Source organism: Danio aesculapii, chromosome 4 (assembly GCF_903798145.1).
Source record: "Danio aesculapii chromosome 4, fDanAes4.1, whole genome shotgun sequence".
Classification (NCBI taxonomy): domain Eukaryota; kingdom Metazoa; phylum Chordata; class Actinopteri; order Cypriniformes; family Danionidae; genus Danio; species Danio aesculapii.
Window position 1 is genome coordinate 7,323,000 of NC_079438.1, and position 16,769 is coordinate 7,339,768.

The 16,769-nt window shown below is 36.6% G+C and overlaps 1 protein-coding gene and 1 pseudogene across 1 annotated transcript in view; one reads left to right on the forward strand and one right to left on the reverse strand.

Moving 5' to 3' along the window:
• The window catches only part of LOC130222807 (zinc finger protein 91-like), a 218,630-nt gene that overhangs the window by 162,478 nt on the left and 39,383 nt on the right, over positions 1-16,769 (reverse strand). The gene's annotated exons all lie outside the window — the stretch shown is intronic.
• Positions 1,741-6,295, forward strand: LOC130222812 (gastrula zinc finger protein XlCGF57.1-like; annotated as a pseudogene).

Below are 16,769 nucleotides of genomic sequence, written 5' to 3' on the forward strand. Positions count from 1 at the left end.
GTGACATTCTGAAATCCAATTGAAACTGGCCTAATAGACAAAGGAATCAATGCAGTCGATTCAATGTGGGATAAGTTGGGATAAAACAATATGATTAGATGTTGCTAAAAGCGAGCGATTGCTCCATATAGCTCATGTTTTGATCTTCTATTGGTCTTCTGACGTTATGCGATTTCAAGCTTTGGTCTTACCTTTCTGGAGTCCACTATTAAATCTGTCATGCAGCTATATATTTATAATTAGAAAATAATCACATCACAAGTAAAATTACTGTATAGGCAGTTTATACAGGGTAATTCAATGACGAGAGTGCACTTTCATATCTACACAATGCAGAACTTTTAATGTGATTAACCTGCTTCACCTACACCAACTACAGCATTTCTCAGACTTCTTTTTCACCATGGTGTAATTACAGAGGTGGACATCACATAAAACAACAACTGCACTTACTCCTGTAACTTGTTTTCAACAATGAAATTTAAATCTTTGTGTCACATATTCATTTAAATAAATGGATCATCATCATGTGCAGTTATCTTTGTTAATAGCTGTCTAATAGGCCAGACCATTAACTGAATAGGACTGTTTTACATATAAGAAACCTGTGAACAGGTATAGCTGTTCATGCCAATACCAACTTGATAGCCTAAAGCATATTACATAAACAGGACCTGCCTTACATCTCTTAAGACAAATAAGCAAAGGTGTCTATAACAATACATGCTTGATTCCCCAGATCATTACAATCATTACATCTGAATGGTGCCTTTTTACACATTTTAAAAATACCATAACCATTAGTAAGCATAGTTTTTCACCAATACCAGTTTATTACCTCAAATAATTACACATATGTGAGGCGTCACCGTGGTGCAGTAGGTAGCACGATTGCCTCTCAGCAAGAAGGTTGCTGGTTCGAGCCTCAACTGCGTCAGTAGGCATTTTTATGTGGAGTTTGCATGTTCTCCCTATGTTCGTGTGAGTTTCCTCCAGGTGCTCTGGTTTTCCCCAAGCCCATAGACATGCGGTATGCATACGATGCGTGTGAATGAGTGTGTATGCATTTTTCCCAGTAATGGGTTGCAGCTGGAAGACCATCCGCTGCGTAAAACATGTGCTGGATACTGTTGAAAAAAGCAGCCAAAGTAGGAACTGTTGAACCATATAGTGGTTTTTGCTCCTGTATTCTCTTCATTTGTATTCAACAGAAGAAACTCAAACAGGTTTGGAACAAGTAGAGGATGAGTAAATGACAGAATTGTAATTTTTATGTGAACTACCCCTTTAATGCTTCTGTAAGTAAAGGTAAATTAAATATTATTACTGAAGATATTGCTAAAGAATGGCAGAAAACGTGGACCACAGATAATAAGAGACGACAATTCATATGAAAAAAAGAAACCCTGTATAGGCCTATGAAGTTGTAGAAATAGGAAAAAAAGAGGTCATAATTGTGAGGATGAGATTTGGACTCAGATATTAATAGGAAGTAATGTGTTGTAGACATGCAAGTCATCATTACTGGATTAAAAAGTTTCTCAAAATTGTCTTAACATGTTTAGATTAAAGGTTTGTGTGTGTGTGTGTGAGAGAGAGAGAGAGAGAGAGAGAGAGAGAGAGAGAGAGAGCAGATATAGTGTAAAATGAAAATCATGGGAGTAATGTATCAATCAGTCATGACCGCAACAGTAAGTGGCAAAAAAGCTAAACAAAAAGACTTTTATTTTGGCGTGGCGTGTGACGTCATCAGGCGGCGCCGCTTCAGCGCTGGGATTCAACTGGAGAAAGGTTTGTTTTACATTTACATTTACATTTAGTCATTTAGCAGACGCCTTTATCCAAAGCGACTTACAAATGAGGACAAGGAAGCAATTTACACAACTATAAGAGCAGCAGTGAACAAGTGCTACAGACAAGTTTCAGGTGTGTAAAAGTCTAAGAAGCAAAACATTAGTAGAATTTTTTTTTTTTTTGAGAGAGAGAGAGAGAGAGAGAGAGAGAGAGAGAGAGAGAGAGAGGGTTTTAAAACGTTTTAAAACGTTTACAAATATAAACCGATTTAATTAAAGTTTGCTGTTGGAAATATTATTTTAACCCATTTATACAACGTAGTACTTCTTTATTCTCAGTAACTGAGGGCTATTGTTTGAATAAAGTAACAAAAAAGTGTGTAATGAGTGTTTTAATGAAACCTTTACCTGATTTATTTTTGTTAATTACTGTCATATAAGAAACTGTTGAAGCAAGTGTTGAAGAGAAGTTATTTTGTTTCTGTTCATTGTTTTATTTTAAACAGAACATGTTTATTGTTTTGTTCATTTTAAACAGGATAAAGTGTCCAAACACAGAGAAAAACTCCTGCTGAAGCGACTGATCTCCACACTGTTATAAAGATGGCGTTTATTAAAGAGGAGAGTGAAGATATGAAGATTGAAGAAACATTCACAGTCAAACAGGAAGATCTGCAGGAACAAACAGGTTGATTTTCATTCTCAAAGACCAACTCAGTCATTTGATCCTCATTCAGATATATTTTAATAATAAGAATACTAAATTAAATCCATCTTGCAGCCCTGAGTGTGCTGCCTAGTTCTCCTAAATGCACATAAGCACTCATTGAAAGACAGGAATGAGTTTCTTTCATTACTTGTTCTCATGTCTTTTGTCATTTGTTTTATGTATTATTAGTGTCCCATTTTCTCTACCATCTTAAGGTTATTGCTTTTCTTGTTCTCCTGCTCTTTGTAAAGCATCCTTAAGCACTGGTGCTATATAAAATACATAAAAACAATAAATTATATCTGCTATTACAGTGATAGTGTTGGCTTAGTACTTCCCATTTACATATGTCACGTTGATCACAGGCCTTAATAAGTCTTAAATTTACTGAAACATTGTGTTGTAGGTCTTAAATCTTTTTTAAACAAGTCTTCATTTTCCTTTGTTCATGTTTTGTTACCCAATCTGGCCAAAACCCATACAATCACCAACAATCCATCTTAATAAAACCTTCAACTTTTCATTTAAAAATGTCATTTTAACTCTATTTATCATAATGGTTTAATTATTTTCCTTACAATAACATTTGTTTAAATGTGCTCCATGTATTTTCTGCTGAGGACATCGACCTGGACAGATTGTTGTGCATAGATTTAGTTTATTATAGTTTTAAAACTTTTAAAACATTTGTTCATTTTTTATTATTTTTTAAAGAAAGTTTATTCAGGAAAAAAGTGTATGGATACAAGTAAAGCTTGCTTGTTATTACACACAATTTAAAATCTTTTGCTAAGAAATATCTAAAATATATATATATATATATTATTCATTTATAATTGTATAATTAAATTATATTTTTTGATTGGGCAAATAAAAATCTTTTCCATCTGGGCCATTTGAAAATTCCTTAGCCTTTATCCATTTATTAGTCTAAAAATTCTGTCATAATAGTCTTAAAAATGTCTTAAAAACTTAAATTGAACTTGGGGACACCTGCAGAAACCTTGGTTTAAAGTATGTCAGAAAGCGTGGATGCCCCCAATATTAAATATGTTAAATGAAATGGACACTAAAATAATTAATTATTATAAAACATTGTACAGTATTCTAAACTATATGATGATGTTGTGGGGCGACGTGAAACAAAATGAACATTATAGTGGAACAATAACGTTTAGCATTGCACTGACTACAACTGGCCAACAAACTAGTATAAATGACTTTTGCTGCTTAAGAAATGGATTACAGCATGCTGATGATATGCAAACATTTGAGTGTAAAGTTCATCACTATTGACTATATTCTCCACGTACCAGCAGGCGCCGCCATTGGAATCTTTTTGCTTGAGACTTTTTTTAAGGAATAAATTTTTATATTCTAAAAACAGTGTTGTGCTTTGTAGGCATGGGACGATAACCATTTTTAAGGTATATAGCGGTTTGAGAAAAGTTTTCCAATATTTTCTGCTGTACCGTCCCTAAGGTATATGTAATTATTTTTTTTTTTACATTTTGTTTTAAGTTTTTCAGGAGATAAATCCTGGGTTATCTGTAATCATGTTCCACACTGCTCATGCTATACCTGGGGTTAACAAATAATCCTGGGTGTTCATTAACAGACGTTTCACATTCACAAACCCCGGGTTAACATTATTATTTGTATATTTATGTTGTCACTGTTCCTGATTGGACAAACAGCAGGAAACCTTTTTAGATGGCATTTCTGCATCTTGTTGGGTGTATAAAATGTCATCATGTAGGTCTTCAGCTAAGCCTCAGGACATGCACAAAGACAAAAGTACAAATAAATGAAAACAAGTAGCAAAGCATGTCATCTCGCCGTCTCCTCATCACTTCAGTTTACAGCAAACGTGGCATTAAGCATTTGCATAAATTATATACAATAAAGTAAACTCACAAATATAAGTGTGAATTATGCATACTTACTATATACATGCAGGATTTGTCTCAATTGGGTCTTCCAAGCAAGAGGGAACACAACACGAGTAATCTAGAGCGAGTGCATTTGATTATTTGCATTTAAAGCCACAGGCAGAAAAAAAGCTTGGTTTTCCTCTGAGCCCCAAAGTTAAATCTTCTGCAAGGTATATGATCTGATTTTGAGCCGAAACCTCAGAAACATTTTGGGAACACCAAAGACTTATTTTACATCTTGTAAAAAAAGTTCATTATAGAAACCCTTTAAAGAGATAGTTGATGCAGAAATGAAAATAGCCTCACCATTTACTCTCCCGCATATTGTTTTAAACCTTTATGAGTTTCTTGATTCTGTTGCACATAAAAGAAGATATTTGAAAAAAAATGCTACTGGCCTACTGTGTTCCACAATAAAGGAAATGTTTAAAACCACGTGACTGAGAGTAAATGGTAAGGTCATTTTAATATTTGGGTGAAAACATCCATTTCTTGCTTGTCGCTTTGTGCCTTAATACTAAAGTTTACTTTTTTTTTTTTTAGACCTGATGGTGCTAAAAGAAGAGACTCATTAAAGGAATGAAATAGAGGAGAAACAGCAGTTTGAGAAACCCCAAGAAATAACGACTGATGAATAACCTACGCTGACTAAAAATACTTCATCACACGGAAGACCTCGGAAATTCAAATCTGGGTGTAATTTTAGCTGTAAACAGTGTAGAAAGAGTTTCAATCAAAAGCCAAAGCTTGATGTTCACATGAAAGTTCATACTATGGAGAAACCTTACACCTGCGAACAGTGTGGAAAGAGTTTTGGTCAAAAAACAAAGCTTTAAAGCCCACATGAGAATTCACACTGGAGAGAGGCCGTACACATGCCAACAGTGTGGAAAAAGCTTCTATCATGCAGGAAACTTGTCAGTGCACATGAGAATTCATACTGGAGAAAAGCCTTACTCTTGCCCTCAGTGTGGAAAGTGTTTTAAGCAAAATAGCAACTTTGAAGTCCACATGAGAGTTCACACTAGGGAGAAACCTTACACCTGCGAACAGTGTGGAAAGAGTTTTAGTCAAAAACAAAGCTTTAAAACCCACATGAGAATTCACACTGCAGAGAGGCCGTACACATGCCAACAGTGTGGAAAACACTTTTATAATCCAAGAAGCCTTGCACTGCACATGAGAATTCACACTGGAGAGAAGCCTTTCAGCTGTAAACAGTGTAAAAAGAGTTTCAAACAAAAGGCAAACCTTGATGTTCACATGAGAGTTCACACTAGGGAGAAACCTTACACCTGCGAACAATGTGGAAAGAGTTTTGGTAAAAAACAAGACCTTGAGATCCACATGAGGATTCACACTGGAGAGAAACCTTACACATGCACAGAGTGTGGTAAAAGTTTCACATATAAAAGCGCACTCAAACACCACATGATAATTCACACCGGAGAGAAGCTTGCATGTGCTCAGTGTGGAAAGAGCTTCACAACCAAAGCTAGCCTCATGAACCACATGAATGGTCACACTGGAACCATAGTGTTCACATGTGATCTGTGTGGAAAGAGTCTCACATGCAAAGACTACATTAGGCAACACATTAAGACTCACTCAGGAGAGCGTTTTAGATGCAGTGAGTGTGGAAAGGGCTTTAACCGTTAAAGAAGCCTCAGCACTCACATGAAGCTTCACAATGGAGAGCAGAGTCCTCAAAAATGAGTCCTTGTCCACACAAACACAGGTATATTCAAAACGGCTGCTTTTTCATGTAATTTGGCTGTTCATTCACGTGAAGTTTATTTATAAACTATTTTTGTTTTCCCAAGATTTCCATGTTTCCTCCCACAGTCCAAAAACACACGACCTAAGTAAACTGAACTTTCTAAATTGGGACCTTTGAGCTCTTAGTAAGCCATATATCCCCTTTAGCCATTCCTATATTTGTCATTAGAACAGAAACAAGTCAGGAGAGTTCATCGAGATCTACCTGAGCTCAAATTCCCCTCTCACCCTGCTTACGGGAGGGAGCCCAGGGCTCGAGGATCTTATGATCTTTTAAACCACACTAAACTGAGCTAAACTGAACTGAACTTAAACACTGAAAACTGAACTACACTGTTCCAATTTACTATGACTTTTTATGTGAAGCTGCTTTGACACAATCTACATTGTAAAAGCGCTAAACAAATAAAGGTGAATTGAATTTAATTGAATTGAATTATGAGCTTAGGGCTCTCTCCCGGGACAGCATGCCAAACAAGTGTGAACTCACTTGTTTGGCAATTTCAAAAAACTTGTTGGCGAATGAAAGTCTGCCTAAACTTATGCAGTGTGAACTCGCCATAAGGCAATGACAGTGACCGACCAATGCAGACTCCCTAAAGCCCTGTTCAGACTACACAATGCCATTTGCCAGTAACGACAGATCAGATTTGTATCAGGTTATGAGATTTTGACTTGATCAAATCTTGATGTGTTGTGGGTAAGAAATGAAGACTTTGGTTACAAAACACGACACATTTATTTTATGGACTAATTTGAGAAAAGAAACAAGTTTTCTTTCTGTAGATAACTGGCTGCCTTTAAAGATACGTTCATGTAAAAACTCCCACATTACTACAAATAAATGTGTATGGGAAACCCAGTGTCGCTATTGTGAATGAGAACATGAGTGATTTGTTAGCTTACATGCTAATTTCAGTACTCAACAGACTACTGAAGGACTGCAGCTATCTGTTCATTCAAATTATTATTAATATGCAATACATATTGTACTGATCATGTGCACTGATAGATTATATTGTGTGCTGTCTGTAAGTGGTGTGTGTGTAGGTTATAGTTTTAGGTTTATATTGTTAAGGTAAATAATTTTATAAGTCTCCACTTTCCTTCCTAATCTGCAATTGTCTCTCTGGCTATACCACTAACTGTGCCCTCTTTCTCTCTCTCTCTCTCTCTCTCTCTCTCTCTCTCTCTCTCTCTCTCTCTCTCTCTCTCTCTCTCTCTCTCTCAAAAAAAAAAAAAAAAATTTCTACTAATGTTTTGCTTCTTAGACTTTTACACACCTGAAACTTGTCTATAGCGCTTGTTCACTGCTGCTCTTATAGTTGTGTAAATTGCTTCCTTGTCCTCATTTGTAAGTCGCTTTGGATAAAAGCGTCTGCTAAATGACTAAATGTAAATGTAAATTTAAGAGTAATAAGTTATTTAATTAAACATTCCAATTGTTTTATAGGTGGGCATAGATTAATTTTTTTAATCTAGATTAATTTCGAAATTAATCTAGATTAAAATAGCTCATTTAAATTCTGCCGAAGGCATTTAGAATATGTTTGCTACCCAAATAATAAATCTTTGAGAATGGGTTTCTCGAGTCAGGCAGCGCATTAGACCAGGGGCATATCTCCTGTTTCCAAAATGCATCACAAACTGCTTGAGAAACTGTTCTACTATGATAATTGGTGATGAAAATAAATGATGTTCAATAAGATGTACTCGTGTTTACTTACTGTTTGTTTGTTTACTTTACTTTGTTTACTTACATGAATGTTGAACTGTAGGCCTACATAAGCTCCAAACAGCGATTTCATACTTGCTTTTGATGTACATACATACAGAAAATGCTGCTTCTCAATGCCAAGTTCACAGAGCCCTGACGGTGTGTCATTGAGTATGTTTACATGGGCAACAATACTTTAATACGATTTTAATATGAATACTCTGATTAAGAGTATACCATGTAAACAGAGATTTGTGACTACCTTAATGCGACTAAAGTCATAATTGAACTAAACAGAAATGGAATTAAGACATGTGGAGTATGCAGATATTAGTGGCATTACTGAAGTAAACATTGCAATCAAACTATTACTAATTACTAATATATTAGTGCTGGGCCGTTATCAGCGTTTATAACGGCTGCGTTATGCGAGACTCTTATCACACAATAAAAAAAATTATCGCCGTTAATCTATTCTCAAAGTTATGTTGGGAGCTGGGTCTATACTATGCAAGCTATGATGTATTAGCGCAGATGTAATTCTGGCCGAATTGCTCTGTAGGTGGTGAGAATGAGTCTATGAACCTGTGTGTATTCCTACTGTGAAATTACCACCTCAAAAACATGACATGCTAACATGGATGTGGCTACGAAGCCTCCGGGTTTGCTTCAGGGAAAATTTATTTTTAAGAAGCTTCCCAATGGAAACCTGGACAAAACTAAGGTTGTTTGCACCTTGTGCAATGCAAAATTAGTTTACTGTAGTTCTGTGTTCTTCCAGTCTCAGGTACCACCTAAACGCAAAGCATCCCTTAGCTAATGCAGAAGATGTCGGGCCAAGCACTGATGTAGTGCAGGGGAAGAGTTGTCGTCAAGCTACTATGTTTGAGTGCAACCGAGGCAAGACCGTCAGCACAGCTCTATCAGCCAAGCTAACTAATCTCCTTGCTCAGTGGATTGCCACCTGCTGCCATCCCATCAGCGTGGTTGAAGATGATGGGCTCGAGCTTGTTCTCCAGGCGCACATAGGTGACCCATCTTACAAACTACCTGCGAGGCGAACTATCATGTGGAGAATACATGACCAGCATGCCGCAGAGAAAGCAACAAGAGACGAGACGATGGTAGAGGCGAGGTGTGTAGCATTGACTAGGGACCATTTGACATCTGTCAACAATGATAACTACCGCGGCGTTACTGTACACGTCATTGATTCCAGCTGGGAACTTCACTCCTTCGTTTAAGGTAGGCTACGTTATATAATTTTAAATGACATAATTTAATTACTTAGCTTATTGATTATCACAAATTACCACCACATTATGTTTGCTTCTTGATGATTGCTAGTTGTTTACTACTATTAGTGAACTTACTCTGATCTACTTTGTCTTCTCGTTAGGTGTGATGAAAACAGAGAAGCGTCACTTTGCAGACGCGTGTGCCAGGCAGTTTCTCGATGTCGCTAATCAGTGGGGGATAGCTGACAAAATCAGCACTATTGGAACAGACAGAGCTCCTAATATGATGGCAGCAGGTAGGATACTGCCATTCGAGCATTTGCCCTGTGTTGCGCATGTTGTACAGAGAGCTATTGTAATGTCACTTTGGGAAGGTGGTTTTGATGGTGCACTGGCCAAGTGTTGTAAAGTTGTCGGACATTTCAAACACAGTCCGGCCAACTCGGATGAGCTAAATGTCCAGCAAGCCTCCCTTGGACAAGTTCAGGAGTCACTCGTGCAAGATGTTCCAACACGGTGGAATTCCACCCTTGAGATGATCAAGCGTGTGAGGCGCAACAGAGACGCACTGCGCACAACGCTCTCAGCAGAAGCACAATCTGTCCCTCCCAACAAATGCTGAATATGAGAAGTTGGCAAATCTAGAGAAACTGCTGGAGCCATGCAGGTATGGTCTACAAAGATAGTGTGTTAATGAATTGGCATACAAGTTCTTTTGAAGGTCACTTTCTATTTAAGAAACATGTGCCCTTAAATGTAAATTGATTGAAACTTTAAAAATGTGTTATATCAGTTAAATGAATCAGTCATGATTTATTTATTGGTCTCTCTCTCTCTCTCTCTCTCTCTCTCTCTCTCTCTCTCGGGTTTCCATTTGTGTGCGAGTGTGAGTGTGCATGGAGAGCTAGCGTCTCTTTTTTGTTTGATAATTACATGGTTGTGGGAATCTTGTCTTTTCTATCTACACGCATGTAAAAGGTAAGACATCATTTATTGATTATTTGTTATTAATTTAGTGACAGTGGTATTGATTGAAAATTTCGCGGCAAATGGCGTCCGTAGTAACGCCGCCGCTGTCCATTGGACACGGGGTTTGGTTTATTACGTAACCCGGGGTTACAATGGAAGAGGCTTTGCTTGCGGTAGGTGAACAGGTTGGTTATGATAACATAGCTTATGCATCTAGAATGAATAAAGCTACTGTTGTTTTTTTGAAAGAAGAGGCTTTTGTCTACACTCTGATTGAGAATGGGGTGTTCATCAATAATATGTTAGTTCAAGTATCACCGTTATCGGTGCCTTCAACTAGAGTGGTTATTTCAGGAGTTCCACCGTTTATTCCAAATGAATTGATTGAACAGGAATTGCGTAGGTTTGGTAAATTTGCAAGTGGTATTAAAACGGTGACTCTTGGATGTAAAGATGCTCGTTTAAAACATGTAATCTCGCTAAGGAGGCAAGTGTTCATGTTTTTGGAATCTCAGACACAGTCATTGGATGTTTCTTTTAAGATCAAGCACGGAGGGGTATGTTATACGGTGTATGCCAGCTCGGGGACTATGAAGTGTTTTGACTGCGGAGATGTGGGGCATAAATGTCTTTTTTGTCCCCATAGGGAGCAAGTAGAGCGTGTGGAAAGATCTGATGAAAAAATGATTGAAGGAGATAGAGAAGATGATGTAGCATTAGGCAGTAGTTGTACTACACAGAACGAACAGGCATCTAATATGGCTAATGAGTTGGAAGTTCACAATGCTAGCAGTGAAAATAATGTTGTTGAACATTCAGAGCAGATGACTTTGGTGGATGATAAGGTGAGCACAAAAAGTGCTGAAAAAAAAAGGAGCAAGAAGGAATGTTACTGATGATGTAGGTGAAGTTGTGCCAGACATGCAGGAGACTGTGGTTGTTAACGAAAGGAAAGACATATAAAACAATGCCGATCGATATTCGAAATAATGCATAAAGTGATGCAGATGATTTGGAACAGATTGAGTCAGGTGGAGAAGGGTCTGAAGGGGTAGGTAGGTCGAGAGAGCTTTATTCATTAGAGGAGATTGATAATTTCCTTGATGAAACTTTTGGACAGTCTGTGAAGGTTGAAGATTACTTTGATGACATTAAAAAATTCATCAGGTCGGTTGCGTTTTTACAAAAAACAGTTAGTCTTGATTTGCTAGATGATAAGAAACGTTTCAGATTGAGAAAACATGTTACGAATTTAAACAAAGCCTCAAATTTAAATAACTCGAAAATGTAAAAGGGTCCTTGCAAAATATAAGTGATGTCTGTCTTTAGCGTGTCACATGGTTGGATATACTTTTGTTTCTGTCTGTTCCTTTCTCTTATAATATTGATGGGTAGTTCGAGAATTGGCTCTTTAAATATTAATGGAGGGAGGGATAAGCAGAAAAGAGAAATGGTAAAGCAAATAGTAAATATTAATAAACTTGATGTAATATTTCTTCAGGAGACACATAGCACTGCGAAAGATGAAGTTGAATGGGGTATAAATTGGGGTGGTCAAGTATTTTTAAGTCATGGGAGTAATGTTAGTGGAGGTGTGGCTGTGCTTTTCGCTAAAAGTTTAAAAGTAAATATTTTAAATTGTCTTACAATTGTTAATGGTCGAGGTTTAATGGTTAAAGCTGAAATAGAAGGTTTAAGTTATTTGTATATTAATGTTTATTCACCTAATATTGGGACTGAAAGATTGGAATTTTTTTAAAGTATCAAAGAAAGTTTAGAGCAACGTGTTTGTGACTACATGATTTTAGGTGGAGATTGGAATTTCACTGTTGATTTTAATAATGATAGACTTAGTGAAGAGCCTCATTTACAATCTAGTAAAAGCTTAAAAAAATTATTGTTTCAGTTTGATCTAGAAGATGCATAGAGAATTAAATTTCCTAAAGACAAGCAGTATACATGGGTGAAGGTAGTAAATGGAAAGGTGAGTGCAGCTAGGCTTGACAGATTTTATGTGTCACAGGGGCTTAAACATAAACTAATAGATAGCTCTATTGGACCAGTGGGCTTTACGGATCATCATCTTATTACTGTGACTCTTTTGTTAAAGCAAGAAGTTAATAGATCTCAGTGGCATTTTAATAATAAGTTACTTAAAGATGATTTTTTTTTTGTGAAAGTTTTAAGATTTTTTGGGATAAATGGAAAGAAAGAAAGAGTGCTTTTAAATCTTTAAATCAGTGGTGGGAGATTGGGAAAGCTCAAATTAGAGTTTTTTGCCAACAATATACCTCTTTTTCATCAGTTTTGTTAAAACAAGCTATAGAAGTGGTTGAAGTGGAAATAACAAGAATTGAAAACAAGTTTTTAAATGATAAAGAGACTGGGCACAATAATGAAGAGCTGCACACAAAAAGACTGGAGTTAAGCTCCCTGTTACAGGAAAGAGTGAAAGGAGCTCTTGTGAGGTCACGATATATGCAACTAAAAGATATGGATGCTTCAAGTACTTTATTCTTCAATTTGGAGAAAAAGTCAGCGAGAGATCAGTATATGACATGTCTTAAATGTCCAGATGGATCTTTAGCAACAGATGGTGAGAAGATGAGAAGTTGTGCCTTAGACTTTTATACCAAGCTATATGATAAAGACAAATGCAATGAGCAGTGCGTTCTGGAACTTTTAGAAGATCTCCCTCAACTTACTACTACAGAACAAGTTGAACGGGATACAGAATTGAGTTATGAAGAACTTACTCTTGCTGTTAATCAGTTGGTTTCTGGACGTGCCCCGGGAATAGATGGATTGTCTATTGACTTTTCTAAACATTTTTGGGAATACATCGGACCTGAATTGTATGAGGTTTTAAAGAGCTCTTATGAAGAAAATGCACTACCTTCCTCATGCAGAAAAGCTATTTTGATATTGTTGCCTAAAAAAGGAGATTTAACCGAACTAAAGAATTGGAGACCTGTTGCTCTGTTGTGTACAGATTATAAAGTGATTTCAAGAGCCTTGTCTAATAGGTTAAAACCTTTTATAGGTTTAATTGTACACATGGACCAAACCTATTGTATCCCAGATCGGACTATAACAGACAACTTGTTTTTAATGAGAGATGTGATGGATGGATGTAAAGTTTATAATCAGAGGGTTGGAATTTTATCATTAGATCAGGAGAAAGCCTTTGATAGAATAGATCATGAATTTTTGTTTTCTGTTCTTAAGGCTTTTGGTTTTGGAGAGAAGTTTACAACATGGCTGAGTCTTCTTTATAATAATGCTTCTTGTATGGTTAAGATAGGAGGGGCCATTAGTCGGTCTATAACAATAGGAAGGGAAATAAGACAAGGCTGTCCTATTTCTGGACAACGTTATTCTCTATGTATTGAACCTCTTTTGTTATTTAAGAAAGCATTTGGCTGGTTTTAGTTTATCATCTTCTGTAAATGAATCACCTTTAGTTGTTTCTGCTTATGCTGATGACATTAATATATTTATCACAAATGACAATGATGTATTTGAAACTGTTAAAGCTTTAAATGTGTATGAAAAAGCCTCTTCATCAAAAGTTAATTGGGATAAAAGTGAAGCTTTAATAATAGGTCAATGGAGAGTGGAAAATATTCCTAAGTTACCAAGTGGGGGAAAAATTGAATTAAAATTTTGGGTGTTTTTCTGGGCACAGAACAAGTTCAAGAAAAAATTTGGGAAGGGATAATGGAGAAGGTATCTGTGAAATTTGCCAAATGGAAATGGTTGATCCCTCAGATGTCATATCATGGATGGGTTTTAGTAGCAAACAATTTGGTTGCTTCTATGCTTTGGCATAAAGTTACGGTTTTAAATCCACCTAAGTGTTTGATTGAAAAGGTGCAGAAAGAAATTTTGGATTTTTTTTGGTCAGGGTATCATTGGATTAGAGCTGCTGTACTCTATATTCCTCTCTGTGAGGGAGGTCAAGGTCTTGTTGACTTCTAGAATAGCAGCTTTTAGATTAAAAACTGCACAAAGAGTTTTATATGGACATAGTTTGAGATGGCATGAAACTGCGAAATTGCTTTTACAGAAGGCAGGGAAGTTGGGGTATGATAAACAACTTTTTTTGCTGAACCCTGAAAAGGTACATATTTCAGATCTAACATCCTTTTATGATTCAGTATTGCAGGCGTGGCAAGTTTTAAAAGTGTCAAGAGATCCTACATTTTTTTCAGGAATGTGGATCTTTGAAGAGCCACTTTTTTATAATGATTTTTTGAGTGTAAAGTCTTTAAATTCTGATAGTTTTCGTGTGGCATTGAGAGAGGCCGGCTGTACAAAGTTGGGCCATTTACTAAAAGCTATGCGGTCTTCTATTACCGTTCTGAGCCAATTGGTGAAAATAAGATCAGAAAGACTAATGAAAAGAATTGTTGTAGAAGTGTATGAATCCTTGCCAAACTCAATAAGGGATTTTATTAAGGATAATGATCTGATTAATCAGTGGGAAGATGGATGTGAATATGTTTTTCCGGTTTTAGATATTTCGGAGACTGTGAAAGATTGGATTTTTTTCAGAAAATGATTTTCTGTCACATGTGGATGTGTCTTTTGTTTCTTTTGAAGAGTTGGGCAAGAAAGAAGCATACATGAAATCAGTGAAAGTAATTCATAGTAAATATCTTAAGGGGATGAAGGAATCAAAATGGTATGGTCTATTTAGTCAGGAAATTTCTGTAAAAGGAAGATGGAGATCTTTGTATAAAATTCCAATAGATAAACGGACGGGGGATATTCAGTGGAGAATAAATTACAGGGCTATAGCGACTAATAAACATGTTGCACATTTTAATCCCTATCAAGAAAAAGAATGCTTTTTTTGTAATCAGACAGAAACATTGATGCATTTGTTCTGTGGATGTAATAGACTGAAAGTGTTATTTGAACTTTTGGAACTTTGGGTTATGAAATGGGGAGAATGTTTTTCATTTCCTTTGTTCATTTTTGGGCCGAAATATTCTGTCAAGAAAAAACAAAAACATGTTTTGTTGAACTTTGTTTTTGGAGTGGCTAAACTGGCTATATGGATTTCAAGGAAAAACAAAATTCTGAAAAATGGATCAAAAGATGTTTTGAAAGTTTTTTTTGGGAATGTTAGAAGCTCGACTAAAAATTGAGTATGCATTTTATAAATTAACAAATAATTTAAAATCTTTTGTGGATAAATGGTCTGTTGAAAGTGTTCTGTGTATTGTGGAGAGTGATGGAGAGTTGGTTTTGTCTTTTTAATGTTTTGAATACTGTTTAAAGTTTGAGGATGTTGAAAAAGTGTTAACTTTTTTTGGAATAAAAGTATGTTATCTCTCTCTCTCTCTCTCTCTCTCTCTCAGACAAACATGCTCTTTCTCTCACGCACACATACAGTTCATGCTCACAAAAGTACACATGTACATGCTCTCTCTCTCTCTCTCTCTCTCTCTCTCTCTCACACACACACACACACACACACACACACACACACACACACACACACACACGCAGTCTTATACACAATCACACACACACACACCTGTACACACTCTCACTCACACACTCAGTCTTGTACATGCTCTCTCTCACACACAGTCTTACACATGCTCTCTCTCTTACACACATATACATGCTCTCACACACATATTGTACAAACACACACACACACACTTGACCACACAATCACTCACATACTCACTCTTGTACATGCTCTCTCATACACACTGACATTCTTTCTCTCATAGACACACACGTACATGCTCTCTCTCTCTCACACACACACACACGCACGCACACACACACAAGCATGTGATCTCTCTCACACAGTCTTATACATGCTCTCCCTCTTAGATATACATGTACATGCTCTTACTCACACACATATTGTACACACACTTGTTGCATACACACACGCTTGTACACACTCTCACTAACACACTCACTCTTGTACATGCTCTCTTACACACACCTACATTCTATCTCTCTGTCTCAAATGTACTGTTTTCACACTCTTACACACACACAGATGTGCCAGTGTTAATGATACTTCTTTCTATAATTTTACATGCTCATTAGGCTTAGGATAGGTGGTTGCATTGTGATTATTTGGTCATGAAGGTATTCATTGTTTTAAATAGTTTTTCAGTTAATAATGTTCGTGATGTCATACATCGCTACTAAAGGCTTTTGAAGCTGACAAGACGTGGAGCAACCATGACCAGAGAATTCCAGAGAGAAGGTGTCTCTCGAAATGCAGTGGCCCAGCTCACTCCAGCTGCAGAGCTGTACTTTGCTAACAGGGAGCAATTTAACAGCATCAGCTTCACACCAGGAAAATGAACAGAGTTCGCTCAAAAGTGTAGAGAGCTCATTGTTGGAGATGTTCACATAAAAGTCCTATCAATGAAAAGGAAGGGTTTACTTTTGCCTTTTTGTCTGAATAAGTGATTAGAGGATATTTGCTATGTCGCTTATTGTTAAGGCCATGTTTATTGTATGTTTCTTGGTTCAATAATGTTTCTGTTTACTGTTAAAATGTAGAAGCAAAAAAGTAGAGCACAATAAGCTCAGCTTATAATGCCAAAAATATATATTATATTGAGATCAGATGCAAAAACCTTT